The 6,348-nt window shown below is 41.2% G+C and overlaps 1 long non-coding RNA gene across 1 annotated transcript; it reads left to right on the plus strand.

Annotated features, from left to right (window-relative positions):
- Positions 1-313: 313 nt before the first annotated feature.
- On the plus strand, positions 314-5,166 carry LOC147368215 (uncharacterized). The gene is made up of 2 exons (XR_015166542.1): positions 314-444; positions 4,931-5,166. It is a non-coding gene; the product is annotated as an uncharacterized LOC147368215 (long non-coding RNA).
- The last annotated feature ends 1,182 nt before the right edge of the window (positions 5,167-6,348 follow it).

The raw sequence follows: 6,348 nt of genomic DNA on the forward strand, positions 1-6,348 counted from the left end.
GTAACTTTATTTGGGTGGCGTCTGTTTTAAGAATAATCACCCCTGGAGAAATAAGTGTCCTGGTTGACTGACTGCTGTCACAAGGAGAGGGTCATAAATTGTCAGCAGGCCCCCTGGCCAGAAGATGATGTAACATCCCTAAGACCTCTGTATACATTTGTATGAAGCACCTGACTTTGATAAAAGTCAGGACTGCTGACCCCGTGTGACTTTTGCATAACATCTCAGTGTATAAAAGTAGACCATGGAAAATAAAGAATTGGGATCAGTTCCTTGAAAGACTGGTCTCCCCATGTCGCTCTCTCTCTCAAACTCTGGCTGAGTCTCCATCTGGAGCACGGAGCCCGCCATGCTTGCTAATTATGCCTGGGCTTCTAAGATCCGACCGGGGAGGCCTCAGTGTCTCCTCTCCTTCAGGAGAACAGAAGGACGCCTGTGGCCTACGTAAGTGGTGCAAACTTCTTGTCTTGAAGTTTTATTGGTCTCCCAGTAAAACCAAGCTACTCAGCCTCCTTTCTCCACTGAATTTTCCTGCTGAGCTATCCTCATTCTATTACTCTTTACATCTCTAATTAATATCTAATTGAAGCTATTGTATCCTAATCCTCGCCGATGCCGTCCCCGCTTCAAACTCCCTGGATCAGCCGGGGCTGGACCCCGGCAGTCTGTGGAGTCACCAAGCCTTATGTGTTGTATAAAAAGCGTCTAACTACTCCCACATCTTACATGAATGCATGTGTATCTATTGTTTGTTGTTGTTCAGTCATCAAGCCGTGTCCAATTCTTCACAACCCATGGACTACAAGCATGCCAGACTTCCCTGTCCCTCATCATCTCCCTGAGTTTGCCAAAGTTCATGTCCATTGCATCAGTGATGCCATCCAGCCATCTCATTCTCTGTTGCCCTCTTCTTCAATCTTCCCCAGCATCAGTGTCTTTTCCAATGAATCAGCTCTTTGCATCAGGCAGTCAAAGTATTGGAGCTTCAGCTTCAGCATGAGTCCTTTCAATGAGTATTTAGGGTTATTTCCTTTAGGATTGACTAGTTTGATCTCCTTGCTGTCCAAGAGATTCTCAAGGGTCTTCTCCAGCAGCACAGTTGGAAAACATCAATTTTTCAGCACTTTTTCTTCTTTATCATCCAATTTGCACAATTGTACACGACTACTGGAAAAACCACAGCCTTGACTATACATACCTTTGTTAGCAAAGTAATGTCTTTGCTATTCAACTCAACATGCTATCTAGGTTTGTCATAGCTTTCCTGCCAAGAAGCAATCGTCTTGCAATATCATGCCTGCAGTCACCATCCACAGGGATTTAAGAACCCAAGAAGAGGAAATCTGTCACTGCTTCCACATTTTCCCCATCTATTTGCCAGGAAGTGATGGGACTGGATGCCATGATCTTAGCTTTTTTAATATTTAGTTTTAAGCCAGATTTTTCACTCTCCTCTTTCACCTTCATCAAGAGGTTCTTTAGTTCCTCTTTGTTTTCTGCCATTAGAGTGGTATCATTCTCAAAGGAACATTTCATGCAAAGATGGGCTTGATAAAGGACAGAAATGGCATGGACCTAACAGAAGCAGAAGATATTAAGAAGAGATGGCAAGAATATACAGAAAAACTGTGCAAAAAAGATCTTCACGACCAAGATAATCACAATGGTGTGATCACTGACCTAGAGCCAGACATCCTGGAACGTGAAGTCAAGTGGGCCTTAGAAAGCATCACTATGAACAAAGCTAATGGAGGTGATGGAATTCCAGTTGAGCTATTCCACATCCTAAAAGATGATGCTATGAAAGTGCTGCACTCAATATGCCAGCAAATTTGGAAAACTCAGCAGTGGCCACAGGACTGGAAAAGGTCAGTTTTCATTCCAATCCCAAAGAAAGGCAATGCCAAAGAATGCTCAAACTACTGCACAATTGCACTCATCTCACACTCTAGTAAAGTAATGCTCAAAATTCTCCAAGCCAGGCTTCAGCAATACGTGAACCATGAACTTCCTGATGTTCAAGCTGGTTTTAGAAAAGGCAGAGGAACCAGAGATCAAATTGACAACATCTGCTGGATCATGGAAAAAGCAAGAGAGTTCCAGAAAAACATCTATTTCTGCTTTATTGACTATGCCAAAGCCTTTGACTGTGTGGATCACAATAAACTGTGGAAAATTCTTCAAGAGATGGGAATATCAGACCACCTGATCTGCCTCTTGAGAAATCTGTATGCAGGTCAGGAAGCAACAGTTAGAACTGGACATGGAACAACAGACTGGTTCCAAATAGGAAAAGGAGTTCGTCAAGGCTGTATATTGTCACCCTGCTTATTTAACTTATATGAAGAGTACATCATGAGAAACGCTGGGCTGGAAGAAACACAAACTGGAATCAAGATTGCTGGTAGAAATATCAATAACCTCAGATATGCAGATGACACCACCCTTATAGCAGAAAGTGAAGAGGAACTCAAAAGCCTCTTGATGAAAGTGAAAGTGGAGAGTGAGAAAGTTGGCTTAAAGCTCAACATTCAGAAAATGAAGATCATGGCATCTGGTCCCATCACTTCATGGGAAATAGATGGGGAAACAGTGGAAACAGTGTCAGACTTTATTTTTCTGGGCTCCAAAATCACTACAGATGGTGACTGCAGCCATGAAATTAAAAGACGCTTACTCCTTGGAAGGAAAGTTATGACCAACCTAGACAGCATATTGAAAAGCAGAGACATTACTTTGCCAACAAAGGTTTGTCTAGTCAAGGTTATGGTTTTTCCTGTGGTCATGTATGGATGTGAGAGTTGGACTGTGAAGAAGGCTGAGTGCCAAAGAATTGATGCTTTTGAACTGTGGTGTTGGAGAAGACTCTTGAGAGTCCCTTGGACTGCAAGGAGATCCAACCAGTCCATTCTGAAGGAGATCAGCCCTGGGATTTCTTTGGAAGGAGTGATGCTAAAGCTGAAACTCCAGTACTTTGGCCACCTCATGCGAAGAGTTGACTCATTGGAAAAGACTCTGATGCTGGGAGGGATTGGGGGCAGGAGGAGAAGGGGACGACAGAGGATGAGATGGCTGGATGGCATCACTGACTCGATGGACGTGAGTCTGAGTGAACTCCGGGAGTTGGTGATGGACAAGGAGGCCTGGCGTGCTGCGATTCATGGGGTCACAAAGAATCGGACATGACTGAGCAACTGATCTGATCTGATCTGATTCTCATATCTGAGGCTGTTGATATTTCTCCTGCCCGTGTTGATTCCAGCTTGTAACTCATCTAGCCCAGCATTTCTCATGATGTGCTCTACATATAAGTTAAATAAACAAGGTGACAATAAACAGCCTTGTCGTACTGGTTTCTCAATCCTGAACCAGTCAGTTGTTACATAAAAGGTTCGTTAGAAGCAACGGTTATGTTGCTTCTTCACTGGCATACAGGTTTCTTGGGAGACAGGTAAGATGGTCTGGTACTCCTATCTCTAAGAGCTTAAGATATACCAAAGGGAAGGTATCTATCGCTACAGGAATGAATTTTCTACACCCAGAGAATGTGATTAAGAGTAACTCAGTTTGAAATTGGTTGTGATTTCATAAAAAGAATTCTTACAAAGTGAGCCAAACTAAATTATTTCCAAGCATAATGCCATTCACAAAAATAAAGTGACTTGAATACTTGACACAAAAGATTTTAAAGATCCCTAAGATGTTGATTGTATGCTGTGGAAGGATGTTCACAACATACATTATTATATGAAAAACTCAGATGAACAAGGAAAAAATGTATGATAAAAGAATAATTTTTTTTCTTGAGGCAAAATTCACATAAGATAGAATTCACCATTTGACCAATTCACCATTCACAGTATTGTGAAACCACCACTTCTCCTCTGGTTTCAAGATATTTTCATCACTTGAAAGGATATCTGTACTATTAGCAGTCACTGTCCATTTCCTCCTCCACCCTCCAGCTACTGGATCTATCTCTATGGATTTGCCTATTTTGGACATTTCGTATAAATGAAATCATACAATATATGACCTTTTGTGTCTTGCTCCTTTCAGTTAGCATGATGCTTTCAAAGTTCATTCATGTTGCAGCATGTATCAGTGTTTCATTCCTTTTCATGACCCAATAATATTCTTTATTATGGACATATCTCATTTTATTTATCCATTCATCTGTTAATGGATATCTGGATTGTTTCTCAAATATCCAACTTCTGGCAATTGTGGATAATGCCTCTACAAAGAGTTACATACAAGTACCTGTTTCCAATTCTTTTGGGTAGATACCTAGGCATGGAATGGCTGGATCATATAATAATTCTAGGGTTTTTTACTGAAAAATATCAGACTATTTTCTACAATGGCTGCACTATTTTATATCCCCAACAGCAATGTATGAGGATTATACAACTATTATACAATAGGATTCAGTTCAGTTCAGTTCAGTTCAGTTGCTCAGTCATGTCTGACTCTTTGCAACTCCATGGACTGCAGCACGCCAGGCCTCCCTGTCCATCACCAACTCCTGGAGTTTACACAAACTCATGTCCATTGAGTCGGTGATGTCATCCAACCATCTCAACCTCTATTGTCCCCTTCTCCTCCTGCCTTCAATCTTTCCCAGCATTAGGGTCTTTTCAAAGAGTCAGTTCTTTGCATCAGGTGGCCAAAGTATTGGAGTTTCAGGTTCAATGTGCTTGGCAGTCAGTAAAATAACACTTTTTTAAAAAAGAGATTACATGATGTAAATGTAATACATTCAGATGAAAAGTCAAATTTTTACTGGTATAAGGATTTCAAATATTAATATAATGAAAACTTGGCAGTATGTGTGAGAGAATATGAATGCTGATTACTTTAACATGTTTGGATTAAGGATATTACTTTTATTTCTTTTTTTCTTATTTGTATTTTCTTCTATGACAAGGTATCATTTAGCGTAAAAGACAGACATCTTCAATAACAACTCTGAAGGCAAAGAAAAACAACTGTGATTTTCAGCTTTGGTTCAGTTGCTCAGTCGTGTCCGACTCTTTGAGATCCCATGGACTGCAGCACACCAGGCCTCTCTGTCCATCATCAACTCCCAGAGTCTACTCCAGCTCATCTCCACTGAGTCGGTGATGCCATCCAACCATCTCATCCTCTGTTGTCCCCTTCTGCCCCTGCCTTCAATCTTTCCCAGCATCAGGGTCTTTTCAAATGAGTCAGTTCTTTGCATCAGGTGGCCAAAGTACTGGAGTTTCAGCTTCAACATCAGTCCTTCCAATGAACATTCAGGACTGATCTCCTTGAGGATGAACTGCTTGGATCTCCCTGCAGTCCAAGGGACTCTTAAGAGTCTTCTCCAACACCACAGTTCAAAAGCATCAGTTCTTCTGCACTCAGCTTTCTTTATAGTCCAACTCTCACATCCATACATGACTACTGGAAAACCATAGCCTTGACTAGACGGACCCTTGTTGGTAAATTAACATCTCTGCTTTTTAATATGCTGTCTAGGTTGGTCATAACTTTCCTTCCAAGGAGTTAGAGTCTTTTAATTTCATTGCTGCAATCACCATCTGCAGTGATTTTGGAGCCCCCCCAAAAATAAAGTCAACCACTGTTTCCACTGTTTCTTCATCTATTTGTCATGAAGTGATGGGACCGGATGCCATGATGTTAGTTTTCTGAATTTTGAGTTTTAAGCCAACTTTTTCACTCTCCTCTTTTACTTTCATCAAGAGGCTCTTTAGTTCTTCTTCACTTTCTGCCATAAGGGTGGTATCATCTGCATATCTGAGGTTATTGATATTTCTCCCAGCAATCTTGATTCCAGCTTAGAATATGTTAAATATTCACTTATTTTATGATATAGGGTTTCTTTCTTATTTTGCAACCATTAAGTCCTCTGGCTCCTGAAAGTCTGAGACTAAGACTCTATCCTTGCAACCTGGGTGCAGCTAGTCCTGGGGTAGCTGCTGTCCTGAGTGCTGAAGGAAGTGGCCCCACTCCTGCCCCATCCACTTCCACCCACTTGTCCTCCACTCCCTAAAACATCCAGATGAAAATGAAGTCCTGGTCATGACTCTGTGATAGGAAAAAAAATTTTTTTCAGTTCCCAACTTCAGGTCAGCATCACAGCAAGGCCCTGTGAAACTGCTATAGATGTAAATATGGGAATTTTGAAGTTGCTGAATCTTTTAATGATAGTCTTCTGAAGCAGCAGGTTTCCACATGTCCCCAAATTTAAATATACCTATGAGGACTTTAAAACATTTTAAATTTACGAAAGCAATGCAGAAAGAAGTGAGGAAATGAACTCTTATCGATTACTAACGCTTACTACACACTGAGTCAGTC

The sequence above is a fragment of the Bos grunniens genome, chromosome 7, assembly GCF_055505025.1.
Source record: "Bos grunniens cultivar Pamir isolate PY7600 chromosome 7, Bosgru_T2T1.0, whole genome shotgun sequence".
In the NCBI taxonomy this organism is placed as follows: domain Eukaryota; kingdom Metazoa; phylum Chordata; class Mammalia; order Artiodactyla; family Bovidae; genus Bos; species Bos grunniens.